We start from the raw sequence: 24,208 nt of genomic DNA, 5'->3' as shown, positions 1-24,208 counted from the left end.
ACATGTCATATATACCATTCAAGTGCATAGTCCAGCAAACAGGTTTTCATCACGTCACTTGAACGGACCTACTGGCACTGGGAGAAATGAAGAATAATTGTTGCGGACAGTGGTGGTGTACTTTTGTTGCGAAGATAAGGCTCAGAATAAACCAAAAAAATCTTAACATTATATTCAGGTCTTGATAAAAAAGTAAGTCAAGTTAGAAAGATCCTCAGGTCGCCAAGTAATAAATTACTTCACCATACGTTATGGTGAAGTATTTTGCAAATAAACAATGCAACCGCTGTTTAATTGATATTCAATGACATGACCGCAATCAACTGTGTGTCGTCGCTATAAAAACTGGAGCGTTATTGGCAGACACGAGTGGGCGAGTGCAACGGAGAACGAATATGGCATGTAATAAAGCGATGTGATGTCGCACATTTTCGCCTGTTCAACTCCGTGCCCTTTTGCTTGCTCGTGATGTATTCGAAGCAGCTAGCCAACTCTTGGGTAGAATTCGAGAGAGTAGCCGGGGCTGATAAGAGGAACGTTTATGTACACTATTTACACACTAGAGGAAGCGTTACACTATATGTTAATGGTAGCATGATGGAAGCGTGATGGGAGCTTCTCAGGGATGATTCAGAGCGTCTCGGTGCTCACGCTTTACGCCCTGGTCTTTCTAAAATTATCTGCAGGAGAAAACAGTGGACAGTTTGCAATAATCTGCTAGGCAGCTTTTCTGTAAGGTTAGTTTTCAACCAAGAACTCACGTTCAGAGGCTGCTTTTCTCGCTCATTTCGTTTTTGCCACTTTTTTTTTTTGAGATCTTGTTGTGCTCGCGTGCCTTCGCTGTAATTTGGAGAGGTGACATTTTGTTGTACTCGCGTGCTCAAAATGAGAAACAAAAGCAGTCTGTGAACGAGCGTTTTTGGTTGGAAAACAAACCTTACAGGAAAGCTGCCTTGCAGATGACTGTAAACTGACAGGCTGCATGTCAATTCAGTTCAGGGCAGTCCGAGCAAAGTGTCGTCTTCATCTTTGTCCGCCAAATGTGGGGGGGGGGGGGGGGTAGTGGTTATAAGAAGGTGTCTGACTTCTACAACCCAGCAGAGGCACAGGGAGCAGCGAATAAGGATTTTAAAAAACGAGAGAGGGAGAAAGAGAGAGAAAGTCAAACACTGCCTTCTTTTCAACCTAGCAAAGAGAGAAGGTGCACGTTCAGTTTGTCACACGGCGAGAGAGAAACATAACGTAGGTCACAGTGCAATAATACGCACAACACATCACAGTGCAATTGCATCGCATGTGCAGAAATGGGGTCTGCAGCACTAGGCTGGCTAGGGCTTGTGAGAATGGAAGACTTGCAAGCACCACAGAGTGTGGGAAACTTACCTGACGAGGGATCCCAAGCTCTCGGCTAATTGTTCAGCGCGTCTCTTCGCACGTCGAACAAAACAAGCAGCCTCGATGTCAAACAGCTCTTTCTAGGCCGTCAGTCAGTCAGGCGTGTCCAAAGAGTTTTTGACGAGGGGAGCCAACAGCCCTAAATAATTCGAAGTATGACTTTCGTGTTGTCGCTGCTTTTGGCGCACCTCGAGAGCGTTGACCCGGAACAAATCAGGGTAGGCTTAGCTTCAATCGTCCCCCGCGTCCAAGCGGCGCCCAGCCAGGGAGGCCGATCTTACATCTTCTACAGACAAACGCACACAAGCACGCACAGTTTCACTCCGAGAGGAAATTGGTCGCAATGACGTACGTAACGTGTATCTTCTATAAGAAGGCGGGCAGTGTATGCCTTAGCTTCTTTTCTTTGAAAGTCTTGGAATTCTAGTATATTTTCATTATATAGATGAAGTAAGAGGCAGTTGTTAGTCGCATATATTTGGGTTAAAGTACTAGAAATATTTATTCGCCGCGCATGACTGCTGGAAATGATACTCAAAAAAAAGAAAATCGCTCCAATATTTTTTAAACTAAGTTCGCACGTGGGAATACTTGTTTTCTGTCTGCGCTTTTCCATGGTTCATGAGTGTTAAGCCCCGCTGCTGCTTCTATAGAATGGTGTACGATAAGCAATATCAACGCAGTGACAGGATTTCCTAGAGACTACCAAGTATTCGATCACCAGGAATTTTCCCTCTGGCATACTTTGATTGAAAGAAGCGACATATTTTTGCTGAAAACCCGCTTTATGCACTGGGGCCCGGTGCACAGGTGTTCCAAATTGCAACTCTTGATCATCGCGAGCGTGAAGACGGCAAGTGAAAGCCACTATGACGTTGTCTGTACGGCCGGTGTAAGGAATCCCTCCAGGCTTGAAGGTGTTGGGTTAAACCATGCACTTTGCCCATTGCTATTTTTCATCATGGCGTTTGTCTATTAACTGACTTGTGCTATGTGGAGCACGCGGCAGTAGTGTCGTTGTGCTATTTGGTGCTGCTACAAAAAGAAAACTAGTTTGAATCGCTTCTTCAATGAGTCCTTCAATTAAACCTGTGCTAAGGAACTGCATAGAAGACTATACGCCTGACACACTTGAAAAAGTAAAGCACATTGTAAGAGACCACTTCTGCCAATTGAAGGACTTGTAGACCATCACCATCTAGACTTTGGTGTTCTGCAGAAAACCCGGTTTATGCACTGGGGCCCGGTGCACAGATGTTCCCAATTGCAACTCTTGATCATCGCGAGCGCGAAGACGGCAAGTAAAAGCCACTATGCTGTTGTCTGTATGGCCGGTGTAACGAAACAATATATAAACATATTTTGCTTTGGACTCACTCGGAGTGAGACTAACGAAATTTCTCTCTATTTAAACTCACTCAGACTCACCGATGTTTTTGTCAGCCGGATCCACTAATACTTTCCTCAAATATACCCACTCATACTCCGAGTGATCAAAACGTTCCTCCAGCGGACTCACTCGGACTAATAGACTCGCGAAATGTTCCTAAATCAGACGCACTTGGACTGAAAATGAGCGATATTCCACTTGGTCCGGCTCATACAATAAACGTTGAAGGAGCACCATTGAAAAACACATGTGAAAGAATTGCAATTGCCAAGCAACCTGTATATATATATATATATATATATATATATATATATATATATATATATATATATATATATATATATATATATATATATATATATATATATATATATATATATATATATATATTTATGTATATACATATGTATATATAACAAGTTATTTCTACTGCCTCTAAATATTATTATTAAAGAGAAACTTAACATTACATGCAATTTCCGCGACAGGCACATGCGCACTGATAGCACTAAATAAAATAAGTACCATATGAATTGGCTGCTGTAAATACCTGTGCTATTTTTGAAATTTAGTGATACTATGCTGGTATATATATTCGCCCACGCCTGTAATTTGGTCATTGTGCGGAATGCTGTAATATAAAATTTTTCTCAGTAGAAAATCTGAGAACCTTGACTTGACAGGGTCGCGTTCTTTAAAAAGTCTGTTACCTGTCCCGAGTTTCGTATCAGGTAAGATGCATTCATGGTTCATTATTCATCAAGTCTTCCTGCAAACACTGCAAGAAAAACGTGTCTTCACTGGAAGGACCTGTGGTTAATGCACATGCACGTGTTATCCTACATAAGCTGAGTCTTTCGACAATAACTCATCAGTTGCAATACAGCGCCTATGTTTGCGTCTTTTTAGGTGGGCATGATTGTATTGTATTGTATACTGCTTCCTCAAAAGGAATATAATGACTGGGTCGTTAGCTACCTGCTGCAACAAATAAAAAAAACAAGATGCAACATCTTTTTCTTTCAGTACTCCTCTTTCTGCCCCCCACCCCCGGACCACACACGCACACCAGAGTCATAAGTGTCCAAGAAGGAAGAGGGGCTCTTAACGGTTGCGCACCTGTCATTGCTTCTCTAAATGTTTCGCTGTGAGGGGGTTTATCGGAGCAGCGAGGATATAATGTACGACAGGAATCAAAGGTGAACATTCGACATAAGCCTGTCTGTTTTGGATAGAAACTGAAGGAATGAGAACTCCAACCAAAATATATTTAAGGAAAAAAAACAGACGTTTCGCAGCTGGCCCGGCTTCTTCCTCAGGGTTGAGAGATAGGCTTCAAAACGTCATTTTTTAATATGTTTTAGTTGGACTTTTCTCATTACTTCAATGTACAACTAGAAGTGGTGATGGTATTAAAGAAAAGGGTTGCCCCAGTGGCTTTCGCAATAATTCATTAGGCAAAGTATCTTTTCTTTTCATCTTGCTGTGTAATCTCCTTGCCTTCTCATGACTCTCGGCTAAGCTTTGTTTTGTGCTCGGCAGCTCAGGGTGAGGTGAGTTTCCGCGAACCTTACCTGCCTCTCAAACCAGTTACTGCATGCAAGCTTCCCCTGACTGGATGAATCTGTGGTTGAGGAAAAGGAAAAAGACGCGATCTTTTCTTGCGAGAACAGGGCTTAGTGGCTTGAAGGGATAGGGGGGGGGGGGTAGTGGAGAAAAGAGTTTAGAAGTAGGAAGGAGGAGAAGGTTTGGAAGAACGTGACGGCCATGGCTGCCGGAGCAGAAAGAGAATAGGGGTCGTTGGCAGGGCAGTTGGAGTCGTACGACTTGGAAATGTGGAGCTGCAACCACGTACGCACATACCTATGGTCATCCCCACGAGAAAAAAATGTCCTAGATCACACTTCTTGGGCAAGAATACCTAGCTAAACAAGAAAACTAAAATAAATAAACAACCGATAATCCAACCACCGATTGTCACCACACTTGCGAAAAGAAGGAAAAACGTAATCCGTAACCTCAGCACCAGCGGCTACACAGAGGCATTTATTCGCGGAACACTGTGTATAAGAAACGACACGGGAAACACGACACCAATGGCACTGCAACGACACCGCATGTCGACCAAACTTGAGTGCAGGGAACAGGGAACGGAGCACAATGGCAGAACACTGCGACACCACTCGCAACATGTTTGCCCCATACCAGTCCCGAAGGCACGGTGTAGAGCTCGTTGCGATTTGTAGTCTTTCTGCATTCCTTGAAGAGCACACAGAGCGCAAAAGATTAGGTACGAGAAAGTTGAGCGTGGAGAACGACCTAACCATCAAGCCTTTTGCAGTGTGGACTGGAAAAAACGCAATGATGGGTGAAGGACGACAGGAAGTTCTTACGTGCTTCAGAGATGACTATGAATGGAAAAGTGTTTAAATGGGAATGAAAAAAATCTACAAAAACACGGGCGTTGCTATGTTGTGTCGGTACAACAGAACTGCAGGCCTGTTGGAAAAAGATGGCAGCAATATCTCACAAAGAGGCTCGAAAATTAAAAGCCTCTCTGATTGCCGAGAGGTAAAAGAATTCTTCGACCACGTTTCAGCTTCAATAAATTTATTTCCGCGAGTGACGAAGGATCACGTACGGCATGAACGGTGCGTTTCTGCCTCCTTCCTTCTTGAAATATGGCTGCGAGAGTTTTCATGGTACCCTAAATTACGCAGCCGCTGTTTAATTGGTAGCAAATGACATGACAAAAGCCCATGGTCGGTGTCATCGTACATTTTAAAAAAACTTGAAATCCAGCCAGATGGCTCATTGCTATCGAGAAATTTTTAGCGCAAACTAATGCTTCCTCACGACTTTCACAAGCACCCATCCTGTCTCTCTCGTTCTTCTTAACGTCTTGTTTAGCGCTCACAACTATCCCAATTGCCACATTTATTCAAGAAAAAAACTGAAGTGGCATCTCAGGGCACAAGCATTTCAACGCAATAGAGAGAGAGAACGGGTGCTCGATTGCTCACGAATCGTGCTGCTTTCTCGTCTTTGAAGCCACATTAATAATGAATCTGGAGCTTAGCACTTCTTCTCCGTTGATTAGGTACATATTCATAGATCAAGCTCAGTGTAGATTCCGATGTCACGTAATAACGGTGTCCTGGAGTGGCACATGTGTTACAAGTCGCAGAACCCAATTCCATCCCTTCGTACCGTCATGCTCGTTTAATACAAACGTTTGTAGATTGGAGAACCGAAACAACATTAAAAGACCGAGAATTATTTAATTCCTCCGTTCGTTAGTAACGCACTTCGTTATGTATTCTGTTCTCTGGGAGCAGATCACGTGATGAATTAACATAAGGTGATGTTTCTATTTCACCAAAGTCAGCGAACGGTGCACTCTACAAACACATCACCTACATTAAACTTCATGCCAACACAATGCATGCAATCCTCAATTACATCACCAAAAACAAAAAATACGGGTTTCACGGAAAGAATTTTCTAATGCGTCGTTATATATTCAAACGTCAAATTTAAAAATAGCACCACCATGAACGGGATTAACTCCATGGCCGAATTTTACTGCAAAAAGCGCTTGAATAACTGCACCTTCCAGGTATGCAATAGACATTGCATGAGGTTTTAGATGTGTGGGGACATCATTAGTTCAGGTTACATTGTTTTAGCGTAGAATTAGCTGTTTGGTCACGTTTACTATGCCTTTATTGTTAATATTTCACCTCATCGGTCCTTTAGTGACGGTCATTTCATTTCCATATCCTTAAATGAGAGTTATGAAAAGTTGATATCCAAGTATTTTTTAAATATATATGACTGGCGTTTATCAAAGGACCTAGAATGAGTTCCAGGGAGGGAGAGATATGAACAGTTTTATCATCTGAAAAATAAAGTTTTCGGCTTTGCAAACCGGAACGTCAATACAACAACAAGGGACGCCATAGTAGGAGGTTTTAAATATTCGGAACCATGGGTCGGCAAAATAAATGGAGCCTATATAGACTCGCTCAGTAAATGTGCTTTTATCTTAGGACTCGATATAGGGCCCAGCCTGTAGCCGGTATTTTGGTCACATATATAGGTTACGAAAAACATTTTTCTCTGCAAAACATTTTCGTAATAGACTGCTTTCAATGTAGTAAATCATCCCGACATTTTATGAATGCACCTGAGGTAGCCACCAAAACGCCTTAGACGTTTGGCGGGGAATGACCGATCAAACTTTACGTCGATACTTATCACTTTTCGTCTCCACTGTCTCTTTCCAAGTTCGTGTACTTCCTTTCTTGACATTTAACTTCACAGTAATTTAACAAATCCGCATTATGTTGATTTTATAGAAGAAAATAGCTTGTGGTATACGCATCTTAAATGAAACTTGGCCGTGTACTTACGCCCCATCTCACCGTTCTCATCTCACCATATTGCCACGTGGTTGTGAAGACAAAAAATATGGTACTTTGGTTGCTCAAGACGACACTTTTTATTTCGTGAACGTGTGCCTAGTGAAGTACAAAGTACTATAATTTCACGCTTTACGCAGATAGTGGTAATTAGAGCATTGGTCGATGGTACTATGATCTGCGTGAAGGTACATCGCTTTATATACCCGTAGCATCGAACATCATCAGTATTGTAGGTGTCTCAAGCTTATCAGAAGATTCTAAAATAATCTAGAATTTCCGCAGACAGCCAAGCGTGCTTTGCAGAAGGCAATTCATTAATATGTGGTGTTTAACGTTTCAAAACCACCATATGATTATGAGAGATGCCGAAGTGGAGGACTCCAGAAATTATGACAACCTGGGGTTCTTTAACATGCACCCAAATCTGAACACATGGGCCTACAGCATTTTCGCCTTTATCGAAAATGCAGCCGCCACAGGCGTAATTCGATCGCGCGACCTGCGGGTCAGCAGCCGACTACTTTAGCTACTGAACCACAATGGTGGTGTCTTTGCGCAAGACAGTGACATAAAAATACAAGCGAAGTGGCAGTATAGTAATGTTGCGATAAAATTTCAGCAGATGCGACAGGCTCCGCTGTGGATGCTATTTTCATACAGAACCGTCAGTGGATAGCTACGCGTTGCTAGGTGGATCGACGTCTTTGGGTATTTCGAGAAGGCTAAGTTTCTACCTAAAACATACGGCGTGACGACAGCACTCACGTTGACTGTAAATTTTAGCGAAACGAAGTACACGCTTCGGTTGGATGATATGCATATTATTAAGAAGCTGTTGTGTATTCCTCAAAGGTCGAGAACATCAATGGTCGAGCGAACCTTCACTATCACGTGCTGGATGACAGGAATATATATATGTAATGTTTACAGCCAGCCTATAGACCGCAACTGACGGTGTGGGCCGACATCACTCCTGTAAGTCTATATATTTAGGGTTGTATCCGTTAGAGTAAAAGGTAACTAAATACGTTACTCGTTACTCTAATAAGAAACGTTTCATGGCTCCACGTTCTATATATACATAAAAAAGGTAACGCATTACCATTACCGTAACCGAAAAAAACATAAGGAATGTTACCTCTGCCGTAGCTCCAGAATCGTCAGTTTTAATCAATCTGTCTTTGCTGCAGAAATCCACAATGAGAATTTTTAAACTTCAAATTTATGTTTCACACATACCCAAGCAAGGATTATACTCAATGTTCATTTAACGAGAATTATTTGTACAAATGTGCTGAACCTTAGCAATGTTATATAAAGGCTTAATGACGCCTGCCCATGTGATGGCTTCTGACACTGCAGTGACCCAGGGTGAAACCATTTTTTTTTCATTGGATCATTATACACAAAGTGAGGGTCGATAATCTACGGTATTCACAAAGAAGCTATCATTGAACTCTCAAAAAATTTACAACAATCGGCCTTTTCTTGATCCTTCAGCACCTTGAATAAAGCATGTCGAAATCGGTACTGTTGGTCCTAACAACCGAAATGGCCCGCCGCACGCCAGTAGGCAATCATGGAGGCCTACGGAGGCCTACATTAGTGCCTTTTTATGGGAGATGTTGTGGGGAGGAGGGGGGACACTTGCAAGTTTGTGACACCAGATGTGGCTTGCAGACACGTAAGTCTAGAAAAATCACGAAGGGGCACACACATCTTGCTATAGCAGCCATTTTGTTTTAATATTTTGCAGGTTTTTTTTGTTTATATAAGAATTAAAATCGTGCCTAGAAATCAAATTGACAAACGAATGTAGGTTCCCAGCACTCATGATTGCATTTTTCTATTGAGTCTTTTCCGGAACCAGTCGAGAGGGGCAGTTGCGATTTCAATTGTCTCACACACCTGATGGGTATTAAGCACGTGTACACGCTACAAAAGAGCAGTAAAAAGTTGAATGTTTTATACATACTTATCAAGCATTCTTATTTGTGACATTTTAAGAGAAATTTTCATGGAGCCCACTTGCAAGGGGTGCCGCCCTCCCCTGACCAAGCACAAAGGGGTCGGGGAGTCAAGGTTCTCTGCAGGCGTGGTCAACGGGCGTCCAGGTCGTGACCAGTATGGACTGTGTATCTGAGCAAATATTGAATTTGCTCTCATCTGCACAGGTGACCATCGACAGGTTTTTGTCTTGGTGGGGGATGAAAACCTTTTTTTCAACTTGCAATACGGCTGAGGGAGGGGGTCGTGTTGGTGTCGCTAGAGTGGGTAGCAAGTGCTGGCGCGGCTTGAAGGGGTCAAGTTCCCCTTTTGCACCACCCGCCTCGCCCACGCCCATGTGAACACTTCATTCATTGAACACTGCGGTGAGGACTAGTTGACTAAATGCGCAGATTTGTTTTCTTCCGCATCTTATACCGCTACATAAGTTATTCTCATATTGTGAAAAGTAGGTATTTTGATTCTTTTGAAACTCAAAAGAGCGGTTTTCTGCAATCGCAATAAGAAAACTCGTAGCAGAGGTGCTTCTTTTTTCGTGCAGCGTACATGTAAAAGTGAAATCCGATTCGGAAAAAGCGAACTGAGTGACGTGCGTCGGTGCTTGCTCGATGTTCAATGAAGGAAAGTTTCATGAAGTATGACGTAGCCAACAGAATAAGGTGTACTGGAATCCTTCAGGCCTTGGGATGGGAACCCCTTTGTGGACGACGGAAAGTTCAAAGACTTAAATTTCTCTATAATATATATCACGGTAAGACTGGGCTAAATAAAGAGCGGTATTTAAAGACGCCTAGTTATATGTCCAAAATGAAAGATCAGTTATATAAAATTAGAGAATATACCCGTCGATTGAATGTCCTTAAATACTCTTTCTTTCCAAGTTCTATTAGTGACTGGAATGCACTAAAAATACCAATATTCTCTGATTCTAATTTCCTAACAGCCATTGAAACAGCATTTTGAGCTGCTGAAATAACCCATATATTTAACGTTGGCTTTGTACTTCTCTTGGTTGTTGATTTTTATATTGACACGTGCGGTTCTTTTGGTTTACGAAGAAAGCCGCTATCACTTTCCAGTGACACGCGCGCTCGTTGTGATTGTTTGCGGGGAGCATTGTTATCACTTTCTGTTAAGCGCAACGCAGGCCGCGTTTATCTTGCATGCCACTCTGGAACCGTGTGGATCATTCTTGAAACTTTGCATGCTTGACGCGCACATTTTAGTAACTTCTGGAGCTCCAGAAATAAATCGAGAACGCGATATGACGCGTGTATAAAAAGCCGGCGCAGTGCGTCACTAGTCAGTCTTTTTCCGTCGACCGACGACTGTTCACGCCGCTGTTGCTGTGAGTTGTGTTTGGCCTTGTTTTGCTGGGCACAAGTTCGCCCAATAAACAGTTCGCCCGACATCGCCCTGACTCCTGTGTGCTTCCTCTCAAGTGCTGCGTGTGTCACAACCGCGTGACATCTGGTGGAGGTGCTTCTCGGTCCATGTACCGTACGCCCCCGTCCAGCCGTGAGACAAGCCCAAGCCGCCAAGAGGACGACGCCGACCCGGTCGTTCGAGTTAGCCGAAGACCACAAGGACTACCGCCCGAATACCTGCCGCTTCCCGACAAGGACAAGAAAACAAAGGCTGCTACGAAGCCGGCATCCACGATGACGGAAGCAAGGTCTTCGGCAACCGTGGTCGTCAACCAGCCCAGAGAGCCGCCTACCTTCCGCGGATCGACCTACGAAGACCCGGAAAGCTGGCTTGACATTTACGACCGCGTCGCAGCCCTCAATAAGTGGGACCCGGACGACAAGCTGCGTCATGTGTATTTTTACCTGAAAGACGCCGCAGGGACTTGGTTCGAGAACCGCGAGTCAACGCTTCGAACCTGGGACGACTTCCGCGTTGCTTTCCTGCGCACCTTTGCAAGCGTCGTGCGGAAGGAAAGAGCCGCATCACTGCTTGAAACTCGGGTGCAGCTCCCCAACGAAAACGTAACGATCTTCACGGAGGAGATGACGCGACTTTTCCGCCACGCCGACGCCGACATGTCTGAGGAAAAGAAGGTTCGCCTGCTTATGCGAAGAGTGAAGCAGGAGCTCTTCGCCGGACTGATTAGAAACCCGCCAAAGACGGCACAAGAATTCCTCTCCGAGGCTACCACCATCGAGAAGACTCTTGAAATGCGGACCCGCCAATACGATCGGCGCATGTCGCCAGACGTCGCAGAAGTCCGAGGACTCTGCCCCGACGACCTGCGCGAGACCATACGCGCTATTGTTCGTGAAGAACTGCGCCGCACGTTGCCATCGTCTCAGCCCCAAGTCGCCTCTCTCGAAGACATAGTCCGCGAGGAACTACAGCGCTCACTGAGCGTTCCTGAACGGCCACAGCCCCAACCGGAGGCGATGACCTTCGCCGCTACTGCACCTGTCGCCGCTCCTCGCCAACGCCAGGACCCAACGTCTCCGCAGTTTCGTCGCCAACCACCGCCGCCACCCCCGACGCCTTCCCGCTCGCCAGTAATCCAGCGCTCGCCGAGGAAAACTGACGTTTGGCGCACCCCGAACCACCGCCCACTATGCTACCACTGCGGCAAAGCAGGGCACACCTACCGCTACTGCGAGTACCGTGAGATGGGACTGCGTGGCTTCGACGTGAACGCGCCGTGTCCGCGCCCAGGTGAGCGACATCGCCGACTACATCGCCGGATCGCAGTGGCAACGACGACGACCATCCCGTTCACCTTCGCCTGGCCGCTACGCCTCTCCGGATCACCGCCAGTACACCGGCCCTAACCGGGGCCGATCCCCAAGCCCCTACCCGGGAAACTAAAGGCAGCAACCGATTGAGGTATGGTTGCTGCACGACGCAATGCCGAAGATCCTCCTCCACCGCCGCCGCCGCTGCCGATGACGACGACCACGACGCACGAACTTTCCCGATGTAGTCGCAGTACGCCGCCTGAGCAGAGTCTTCACGACAGAGCCTCGCCGCCGACGCGACATAGCAGCGCCGGACCAAGCCGACGCAGCCGTGATCCAACGCCCCGACCTAACCGGAACGCCAGACGACGAACCACCGACCTCGACGTGATCATCGACGGCCACAGCGTCACCGCCCTAGTCGATACCGGCGCCGACTACTCTGTCATCAGTGGTCTCTTCGCCGCTAAGCTCAAGAAGGTAAAGACTGCATGGGAAGGACCGGATATCCGAACAGCAGGGGGCCACCTTATAACACCGACTGGAACCTGCACGGCAAGAGTCACGATTCACAGCCAGACGTATTCTGTGAGTTTTGTGGTCCTGCAGCAATGCTCGAGAGACGTCATTTTAGGCATGGATTTCCTGGACCAGCAAGGCGCAGTCATCGACCTAAGATCCAGGTCAATCACGCTGTCCACGGATAATGCAACGGCGTCAGACTGCAACGTCGCTCACAATGCCTTGAATGTAACAGAAGAGCAGGTAACCATCCCGCCACTGTCGAGCTTCATCATTTCCGTCGGCACCAAAGCGTCTACCAACTTACAAGGTGTCATCGAAGGCGACCAGCACCTGCTCCTAGACCGTCAGATGTGCGTCGCAAGAGGCATAGCCAAGCTTCATAACGGCGAAGCCAAGGTAATGGTGACGAACTTCAGCAACGAATATAGGCACTTGAATAGGGGCACGACAGTGGCACATCTAAGCGAATTTGTGGAAACGAGCAATGCCTTCGCCCTCACCGATTCTCAGGGAGCCGCAACGTCGACAGCAGTTTCCGCGCCCGCCTTCGACGTAAGTCAAGGCCTTTCCAGGCAGCAACAAAAGGAGCTTAAAGCCTTACTCCACCAATACAAGGACTGCTTCTCGTCGTCATCGAGGCTTCGTCAGACCCCTCTCGCGAAACATCGCATCATAACCGACGAATATGCCCGTCCGCTCCGTCAGAGCCCCTACCGAGTTTCTGCACGGGAACGCGAGGCCATCAAGCAACAAGTCGACGAAATGCTGCGTGACGACATCATTCAGCCGTCTACGAGCCCGTGGGCATCACCCGTGGTGTTAGTGAGGAAGAAGGACGGAACCCTACGTTTTTGCGTCGATTATCGTCGCCTGAACAAGATCACGAAGAAAGACGTGTATCCCCTCCCACGGGTAGACGATGCTCTGGACAGACTCTACAACGCCAAGTATTTTTCGTCGATGGACCTCAAAACCGGCTACTGGCAAATCGAAGTAGACGAGAAAGACCGAGAGAAGACTGCCTTCATAACACCAGACGGCCTGTTCGAGTTTAAGGTCATGCCCTTTGGTCTTTGCTCGGCGCCCGCGACGTTCCAACGGGTTATGGACACAGTACTCGCAGGCTTGAAGTGGCAGACTTGCCTCGTCTACTTGGACGACGTAGTCGTATTTTCTTCCAACTTCGACGAGCACCTCGGGCGCCTTGAAGCTGTTCTTCGGGTAATCAAAGCCTCGGGACTTACCCTGAAGCCAGAAAAGTGCCACTTCACCTACGAGGAGCTATTGTTCCTTGGCCACGTTATCAGCAAGTCGGGAGTGCTCCCTGATCCACAGAAAACAGCTGCGATCGCCGACTTCCTGCACTTACCGACAAGAAAGCAGTACGCCGATTTCTTGGCCTCTGCGCTTATTACAGGCGCTTCGTGAAGAACTTTTCGCGGATCGCCGAGCCGCTGACGTACCTCACGAAGGCCGACGTCGACTTCAAATGGGAAACGCCGCAAGTCGAGGCATTTCAAGAATTAAAGCGATGCCTGCAAATGCCGCCAATACTGGCGCACTTCGACGAAGAAGCTGACACCGAAATTCACACGGACGCAAGCAGCACAGGGCTCGGCGCCGTGCTCGTGCAGAGGACCGACGGACTTGAAAGGGTCATCAGTTACGCTAGCCGCTCACTTTCGAAGGCAGAAGCCAATTATTCCACGACAGAAAAGGAATGCCTTGCCATCATCTGGGCTACATCAAAGTTCCACCCCTACCTGTACGGCAGGCCTTTCAAAGTCGTGAGTGACCACCACGCCTTGTGTTGGCTAGCTAACTTGAAGGATCCATCAGAGTGCCTCGCACGGTGGAGTCTCAGACTACAAGAATTTGACATCACCGTCGTCTACAAGAGCGGACAAAAGCACTCGGACGCCGACTGCTTGTCTCGCGCCCCTGTCGATCCGCCGCCCCAGGATGACCGGGACGACGACTCTTTCCTGGGACCCATAAGTACCGACGACTTCACGGAACGCCAACGAGCTGACCCAGAGCTCAAGATCCTCATGGACTACCTGCAAGGCAAGACCGCCGACGTGCCGAAAGTATTCCGCCGAGGACTGGCTTCGTTTTTCCTGCGGAACAACGTCCTCCTGAAGAAGAACTTCTCGCCGCTCCGCGCCGACCACCTCCTCGTGGTGCCTTCAGCGTTACGTCCAGAGGTTCTGGAAGCATTACACGACGACCCGACAGCCGGACATCTTGGTGTTTCCCGCACACTGTCACGAATACAAGAGAAGTACTATTTGCCTCGCCTCACTGCCGACGTCGCCCACTACGTAAAGACATGCAGAGACTGTCAGCGACGCAAGACGCCGACAACTCGGCCAGCCGGACTTCTGCAACCCATCGAACCACCTCGACGGCCATTCCAACAAATCGGCATGGACTTACTGGGGCCGTTCCCGACGTCAACTTCTGGCAACAAATGGATTGTCGCAGCGACTGACTACCTCACCCGCTATGCCGAAACAAGGGGCTTGCCCAAGGGCACTGCCGCCGAGGTCGCCAAGTTCTTCATTGAGAACATCGTCCTCCGCCACGGAGCCCCCGAGGTCCTCATCACCGACAGAGGTACGGCCTTTACGGCTGACCTAACGGAGGCGATCTTGAGGTACAGTCAGACAAGCCACCGCAGAACCACCGCGTACCACCCACAGACGAATGGCCTCACCGAGCGTCTAAATAAGACCATCGCCGACATGCTGGCCATGTACGTGGACGTCGAACACAAGACGTGGGACGCCATACTCCCGTATGTAACCTTCGCGTACAACACGGCCGTGCAGGAAACGACGCAGTTTGCTCCATACAAGCTCGTCTACGGATGGAGCCCAACAACGACGCTTGACGCCATGCTACCGGTCGGCACCGACGAAGAAGACCTCGACATCGCCAGCCACCTGGATTGCGCTGAAGAAGCTCGACAGCTAGCCCGCCTGCGTATCAAGAGCCAACAGACGGTCGACAGGCGCCACTACAACCTTCGACGACGCCACACCGAATACCAACCCGGCGACCTTTTCTGGGTCTGGACGCCGATAAGACGACGGGGATTGTCTGAGAAGCTCTTGCGACGCTACTTTGGACCCTACAAGGTAGTCCGACGTCGTGGTGAACTGGACTATGAGGTCGTGCCCGATGGCTTAACGTCATCCCAACGACGCCGTGCACAACCCGAAGTCGTACACGTGGTGCGACTTAAACCTTATTATGCGCGCTGATTAGCTGTGACGCATTGTTAATGTTTTTATTGCATGTACTCTCTCTTATGTTCTGTCTTTAGCATCGGGACGATGTTTTTTTCAGGGGGGGTAGTGACACGTGCGGTTTTTTTGGTTTACGAAGAAAGCCGCTATCACTTTCCAGTGACGCGCGCGCTCGTTGTGATTGTTTGCGGGGAGCATTGTTATCACTTTCTGTTAAGCGCAACGCAGGCCGCGTTTATCTTGCATGCCACTCTGGAACCGTGTGGATCATTCTTGAAACTTTGCATGCTTGACGCGCACATTTTAGTAACTTCTGGAGCTCCAGAAATAAATCGAGAACGCGATATGACGCGTGTATAAAAAGCCGGCGCAGTGCGCCACTAGTCAGTCTTTTTCCGTCGACCGACGACTGTTCACGCCGCTGTTGCTGTGAGTTGTGTTTGGCCTTGTTTTGCTGGGCACAAGTTCACCCAATAAACAGTTCGCCCGACATCGCCCTGACTCCTGTGTGCTTCCTCTCAAGTGCTGCGTGTGTCACAACCGCGTGACAATATGTATAATTACTGCTTTCGTTGTATAATCCTGTGTTTTGTACTTTTGTTCTCATGCTGTACAACAAGTGTTGATTTCTCCTGCATACTGCAATGCACGATTTATTTGCTTTTAATTTTGCTGTTTTGTATTCTATTTTCTACTGTAACCCCCCTACAACAATGCCCAATAGGCGATGTAGGTACTTGTAATAAATAAATAAATAAATAAAGAAAAGAAACAAACTGCTGCGCATTAGTGGTAGAACATGGACATATATTATTAGAATATGGACATATATATAAAACTAGCCCTTAGCTATACACTTCCTTGCCTTAATATATATATATATATATATATATATATATATATATATATATATATATATATATATATATATATATATATATAAGTCACCAGAAGAAGCGAACGCGCAGAAGAAGCATACGTGCATATGCACGTATGCCCTGACGAAGCCCGGTCCCCGGCCGTAACGTTGGCAATAAAGCATCGTTTTTCGTTTGCTCGTTCGCTTCTTCTGGTGACTTATAACTCGACCGGAATCCAGGAAGACTTTCAAGATATATATATATATATATATATATATATATATATATATATATATATATATATATATATATATATATATATATATATATATATATATATATATAGGTTGCTTGGCAATTGCAATTCTTTCACAACATGTGTTTTTCAATGGTGCTCCTTAGACGTTTATTGTATGAGCCGGACCAAGTGGAATATCGCTCGTTTTCAGTCCAAGTGCGTCTGTTTTAAAAACATTTCGCGAGTCTATTAGTCCGAGTGAGTCCGCTGGAGGAACGTTTTGATCACTCGGAGTATGAGTGGGTATATTTGAGGAAAGAATTAGTGGATCCGGCTGACAAAAACATCGGTGAGTCTGAGTGAGTTTAAATAGAGAGAAATTTCGTTAGTCTCACTCCGAGTGAGTCCAAAGCAAAATATGTTTATATATGGTTTCGTTACACCGGCCGTACAGACAACAGCATAGTGGCTTTTACTTGCCATCTTCGCGCTCGCGATGATCAAGAGTTGCAATTGGGAACACCTGTGCACCGGGCCCCAGTGCATAAACCGGGTTTTCTGCAGAACACCCAAGTCTAGATGGTGATGGTCTACAAGTCCTTCAATTAGCAGAAGTGGTCTCTTACAACGTGCTTTACTTTTCCAACTGCGTCAGGCGTATATTCTTCTATGCAGCCCCCTAGAATAGGTTTAATTGAAGGACTCAATGAAGAAGAGATGCAAGCTAGTTTTCGTTTTGTACCAGCACCAAAAAGCACATCGACACTACTGCCGCGTGCTCCACATAGCACCACTCAGTGAATTGACAAACGCCATGATGAAAAATAGCAATGAGCAAAGTGCATAGTTTAACCCACCAACCTCAAGACTAGAGGGTTTCGTTACACCGGCCGTACAGACAACATCATGGTGGCTTTCACTTGCTGTCTTCGCGCTCGCGATGATCAAGAGTTGCAATTTGGAACACCTGTGCACCGGGCCCCAGGGCATAAACCGGGTTTTCAGCAAAAATATGTCGCTTCTTTCAATCAAAATATGCCAGAGGGAAAATTCCTGGTGATCGAATGCTTGGTAGTCTCTAGGAAATCCTGTCACTGCGTTGATATTGCTTATTGTACACCATTCTATAGAAGCAGCAGCGGGGCTTAACACTCATGAACCATGGAAAAGCGCAGACAGAGAACAAGTACTCCCACGTGCGAACTTAGTTTAAAAAATATTGGAGCGATTTCCTTTTTTTTTTTTTGGAGTATCATTTCGAGAAGTCATGCGTGGCGAATAAATTTTTGTAGTACTTTAACTCAAATATATGCGACTAACTACCGCCTCATACCTCGGCTATATAATGAAAATATACTAGAATTACAAGACTTTCAAAAAAAAGCTATCGCATACACTGCACGCCTTTTTGTAGTAGAAGCACGTTAGGTACGTCATTGCGACCACTACCAATTCCCTCTCGGAGTGAAACTGTGCGTGCTTATGTGCGTGTGTCTGTAGAAGATGTTAAGATCGGCCTCCCTGGCTGGGCACCGCTTGGACGCGGGGGACGATTGCAGCTAAGCCTGCCCTGATTTGTTCCGGGTCAACGCTCTCGAGGTGCGCCAAAAGCGGCGACAACATGAAAATCATACTTCGAATTCTTTAGGGCTGTTGGCTCCCCTCGTCAAAAACTCTTCGGACACACCTGACTGACTGACGGCCTAGGAAGAGCTGTTTGAAATCGAGGCTGCTTGATTTGTTCGACGTGCCAAGAGACGCGCTGAACAATTAGCCGAAAGCTTGGGATCCCTCGTCAGGTATGTTTCCCACACTCTGTGGTGCTTGCAAGTCTTCCACTCCCCCAGGCCCTAGCCTGCCTAGCACTGCAGACCGTATTCTGCACATGCGATGCAATTTTATTGCACTGTGATATGTTGTGCGTATTATTGCACTGTGACATACGTTATGTTTCTCTCTCGCCGTGTGACAAACTGAACGTGCACCTCCTCTCCTTCCTTGGTTGAAAAGAAGGCAGTGTTTGACTTTCTCTTTCTCCCTCTCTCGTTTTTTTTAAATCCTTATTCGCTGCTCCCTGTGCTCCCTGCTGGGCTGCATAAATTAGGCACCTTCTTATAACCCCCCCCCCCCCCCCCATTTGTTGGATGGAGATGAAGACGACAATTTGTTCGGACTGCCCTAAACTGAATCGACATGCAATCTGTCAGTTTACAGTGATCTGCAAGGCGGCTTTCCTGTAAGGTTTGTTTTCCAACCAAAAATGCTCGTTCACAGACTGCTTTTGTTTCTCATTTTGAGCACGCGAGTACAACAAAATGTCACCTCTCCTAATTCCACCAAAGGCACGCGAGCACAACAAGATCTCAAAAAAAAAAAAGTGGCAAAAACGAAATGAGCGAGAAAAGCAGCCTGTGAACGTGAGTTCTTGGTTGAAAACTAACCTTACAGAAAAGCTGCCTAGCAGATTATTGCAAACTGTCCACTGTTTTCTCCTGCAGATAATTTTAGAAATACCAGGGCGTAAAGCGTAAGCACCGAGACGCTCTGAACCATCCCTGAGAAGCTCCCATCACGCTTCCATGATGTTACCATTAACATATAGTGTAACGCTACCTTTAGTGTGTAAATAGTGTACATAAACGTTCCTCTTATCAGCCCCGGCTACTCTGCTCGAATTCTCCCCAAGAGTTGGCTAGCTGCTTCGAATACATCACGAGCAAGCAAAAGGGCACGGAGTTGAACAGGCGAAAATGTGCGACATCACATCGCTTTATTACATGCCATATTCGTTCTCCGTTGCATTCGCCCACTCGTGTCTGCCAATAACGCTCCAGTTTTTATAGCGACGACACACCGTTGATTGCGGTCATGTCATTGAATATCAATTAAACAGCGGTTGCATTGTTTATTTGCAAAGAACTTCACCATAACGTATGGTGAAGTAATTTATTACTTGGCCACCTGGGGATCTTTCTAATTTGACTTACTTTTTTATCAAGACCTGAGTATAATGTTAAGATTGGTTTGGTTTATTCTGAGCCTTACCTTCACATCAAAAGTACATCACCACTGTCCGCGACAATTATTCTTTATCTCTCCCAGTGCCAGTAGGTTCGTTCAAGTGACGTAATGAGAACCTGTTTGCTGGACTATGTTATAAATATGACATGTCACTCAAGTGTCTGTCTCCGCAATATTGACGAATCCAGCCGTCTTTTGTAAACTTTTTGCTGGCACATTTTTTTTTAATTTTATTTTGTTCTTTTTAAAACTGGTGGCCTAAGACAAGCTTTTTACGCCTCTGCTCACCACTGGATAGCGTTGTTACACGCGGCGCCTGGGCCGACAGGAGAGAATGGCGTTCTTTGTTCGTCAAACAAGTCACCGAAGGGCTGCCAGCCTGCTGTCCGCCGTGTTTTGTCCATCTTAGCCGGGAAGTAAGGTGGCATTCCGACACCATAAGACGTTCGAATTGACGACCACAGTGGTTTCTTGGTGTCACATGTGCAGTGTGGTGGCAACGCCCCAATCAAAGACGTTGACTTGAGCGAGTGTGAGCAGCACCGTCAGAAATGGTGTGTGTCCCCCGTGATTAAACGGCGCATTCTGGACCCATTCCCTGATTTAGTGAAAACGCACACTTTATAATGAGCCACCCAGCTCATTCGCAAGAGATCTCTCGCCCTGTCTTTACAGAATGTAATAAATCCTCTGTTAAGTGTGCCATCCTACTCCTGAGTGCACATGCGTTTTCTTTTCTGTCTCTCTACACCCCCTTTCTTGCCCCTAATTCTCCACCCCCAGTGCTTGGCAGAAAGCCGGATGCCAAGATCTGGTTGATCCCACAGCTTTCCTTTCTCTCTCTTGCCATCTTACTGCCTTGGCATCTTCATCCCGGCATCAAATATTTTCTGCAGCATCTTGAGACGCTGCATATGAGTGGTCATCCTCGAAAATTATCAACTTTAACACCACGGACAGGTGATGATATACCCTGAGTAGGTTCGAGCATGTATTATGCCTCGACGCTTCTAATCTCCATTAAACTTCTTCCTTTCGATTTCATCCTTCGGGGCTTTGTGTAGTTCTTCACCTAACGCGCTGCATTCGTGCTGCACTGCTACCATTTCATTTCTTCTATGTATACGCCCTGTTTCGGGCACGATCATAGGCTGCCATCTTGGACTGATTATGATGCCGTTTTGCATCCATATGAATATTTGAATAGTGCTACGGTGAACTTGCACGCGTCAACACGCTGGGCCAGTACATTCAACGTTGTATGACCATATTCATTGCTAAATACGACATAGAAAACCAGCAAAAATTGATTTGAAGCCTCAGATGGCAGCGTCTATGCATTACTGTAACTGTTACATTTATTTTTTGTCAATTTGTCCAATATGTCATTTCATGCAGCGGCCGCCGAACTTGTGTCGCTGTTCATAGTGGTACTCTCGGTCTCTAAAACTGGATAAGATAACTAAGAAGCCTGTTTTTTACTGGCTACATAAATGTGAAACAAAGCTATAATTCAAGATGAAAAACAAACAAACAAATCTTGAAAAGTCGGTACTGGTGCATAAATGGCGCGCAGATTGCGCCGATGAAAAACGTCGGCGGCTGCGGCGCGCCGGTCAGTTCGCGTCGGCGGCGGCGAAGCGGCGAAAACTTTCGGCAGCGGCGCACCGACCAGTCGGCGCACACCTCTAGTACCAGCTAAGCGTTTTTCATCTGCGGCCCATAGGGGCGCGTCCGTCGAGATTTGTTCGAGACCTGCAAATGTGCACCACTGTTTTGGAGGCTATGCAAAGTGTTGCGTTGTGACACCGTCCGCCACAGGTGACGCTAGCGACTGAGAACATTTTCAGAATGAAGGAGAGAAAGGGGGTGGCGGCTGTTTTTTTTTCTCATGCGGCAGGCATCTTCCTAGAGGAGGCGTTGCCTAGACCTAGAGACGGCACTGGTAGGCATATCAAGTGACAGTCAGTGACAGTAAAAGCATTGAGTTTCCTACAATACTTACTAGAGAGAACTCTGGCGCTAGTGTCACACAAATCTAATTAGACTATTTGGGCTAGAACTTGCTAAGGCACGTGACAAATCACCCCGGAAAGAATACACAAGTCAGGGAGTTGGTGGGATGAGGAAGTTAAGAGAGCCAGGAAGCATCTAGGGAACACAGACATGCTAAGCAACGGAGTGAACCGACAGATGATGTTGAAAGAACAAGCGATGTATTTGTGGGTACCGATGTAGTTAGCAGACGTAGTGCACGTTTTTCGAGAATAATAATACTTTAATTGTTTGTTTTGTTACACGTACCCCAGACTACAATACATGATTTGCGAGTTTGGTGGGATGAGGAGGTTAAGAGAGCCGTAGAAAAACGTCATGAAACATCTAGGGAACACAGACATGCCAAGCAACGCGGTTCCTAGTAGTACATCAAAGGGTTCCTAGTAGTACATCTACAGGCCCAGATGGCATTCCAATTAGGCTGATAAAGCCATTAGGTCCGAAGTCTAAGCAGGCTTTGAGAGAGGAAGTGAGCAAAATAATAATCGATGGTGAAGTTCCCGATGGATGGAAACTTAGCAGGATGAGCATGATCTATGAAGAAAAGGGGGACAAAGCTGACATAAACAACTACAGTCCTGTAACAGTGACATCAGTGGTCTACAGGCTGGCGATGCAGATTATAAAGGAAAGACTGCAGGCATGGATAGAAGATTCTTTTTTCTTCGCACAGCCATAGATTGGAACAGCCTGCCTCACCAAATTGCCGCCCTAACCAGCGCACCCGCATTCATGCAAGAGATATCTCATCATTTTTCAGAATAACAATTACTGGATGTCATTTTTCATCTTTCCAACTGATTGTATATACCACAAAATCATGTAAACCATATTTCCACGTCATGTTTAATAAATGCTTATTCAAATGTCATTTCTAACAATGTATAATGAACATATGTAAACCCACCCCTTATGTAATGCCCCTGTTGGGCTTTTAAGGTAATAAAATGAAATGAAATGAAAGATGAGGGGGTGCTGGGGGAACTGCAGACTGGGTTTCGGAAACACAGGAGGTTGGAAGACAATCTGTTCTCACACACGCGGTGCATCGAAATAGCAGAAAAGGAACACACGCCCACAGGGCTAGCATTCTTGGACATCAAGGGAGCGTACGATAGCGTGGTTCAAGAGGAATTGTGCGGAATACTGGACACACTAGGCGTGGAACATGTAGTCACTAATATTTTAAAGGGTATCTATAAAGGTAACAAGGTAGCTATAAAGTGGGAAAAACAGGTATCCAAGCCTGCAGAGGTAAAACTGGGGCTTAGGCAGGGGTGTCCCCTGTCACCCTTATTATTCATGATGTACCTACAAGGATTAGAGGCAAAATTAGAAGGAAGTGGGCTGGGCTTCAACCTCTATTTAGTCAAACAAGGAAAACTTATTGATCAGGCACTACCAGCATTAATGTACGCAGATCATATAGATGATATAGATGATATAGAGAACAGATGATATTTGCAGAGATTGATGGACATCTGTGGTAATGAGGGAGATAGGTTAGATTTTAGATTCAGTAAGGAAAAATCAGCAGTCATGGTTTTCAATGACAACGAAGGTAGTGAGCTTAGGATACAGGAGGTCACGCTTGAGATAACAGATAAATACAAATATCTGGGCGTATGGATAAGCAATGGGACCGAGTACCTGAGGGAACACGAACTATACGTGACGACTAAAGGAAACAGGAATGCAGCAGTGATGAATAATAGGGCACTGTGGAATTACAATAGGTATGATGTTTTGAGAGGAATATGGAAAGGGGTCATGGTTCCTGGGCTGACGTTCGGCAATGCGGTCTTGTGCATGAGATGAGAAGTTCAAGCAAGATTAGAAATTAAGCAACGTGGAATAGGTAGGCTTGCTTTAGGAGCTCACGGGATTACACCAAATCAGGGAGTTCAAGGTGATATGGGATGGACATCATTTGAGGGCAGGGAAGCTAGCAGCAAGTTAAATTTGAGAAGCGATTGAGAGAAATGAAGGAGGAGCGTTGGGCTAGGAAGGTTTTCAGCTTCTTGTACATGAAGAATGTCGATACAAAATAGAGGAAGCGAACCAGGAAGTTGACTGGTAAATACTTAGAAAAGAGCAGGTGGCCAAACCAAAAAAATGCCGCCACATCCACGAAGTGAATGATGATGAGTGGGCGAAGCTCCGGAGGTAAACCTGGTAAACCATGAATCCTCCGTACATTTTGCCCACTCGATTTTATTGCAACGCTCCCCCTAGCGTACGTCGCCGCACTATATCGAACGATGACATGCGCCATATGTGGCATCATTCCTATTTTATAACACCTCGCATCTTTCATAATCAACTACACGT

The sequence above is a fragment of the Rhipicephalus microplus genome, chromosome 5 (genome assembly GCF_043290135.1).
Source record: "Rhipicephalus microplus isolate Deutch F79 chromosome 5, USDA_Rmic, whole genome shotgun sequence".
NCBI classification, from domain to species: Eukaryota; Metazoa; Arthropoda; class Arachnida; order Ixodida; family Ixodidae; genus Rhipicephalus; species Rhipicephalus microplus.
This window is presented reverse-complemented; position numbering follows the sequence as displayed.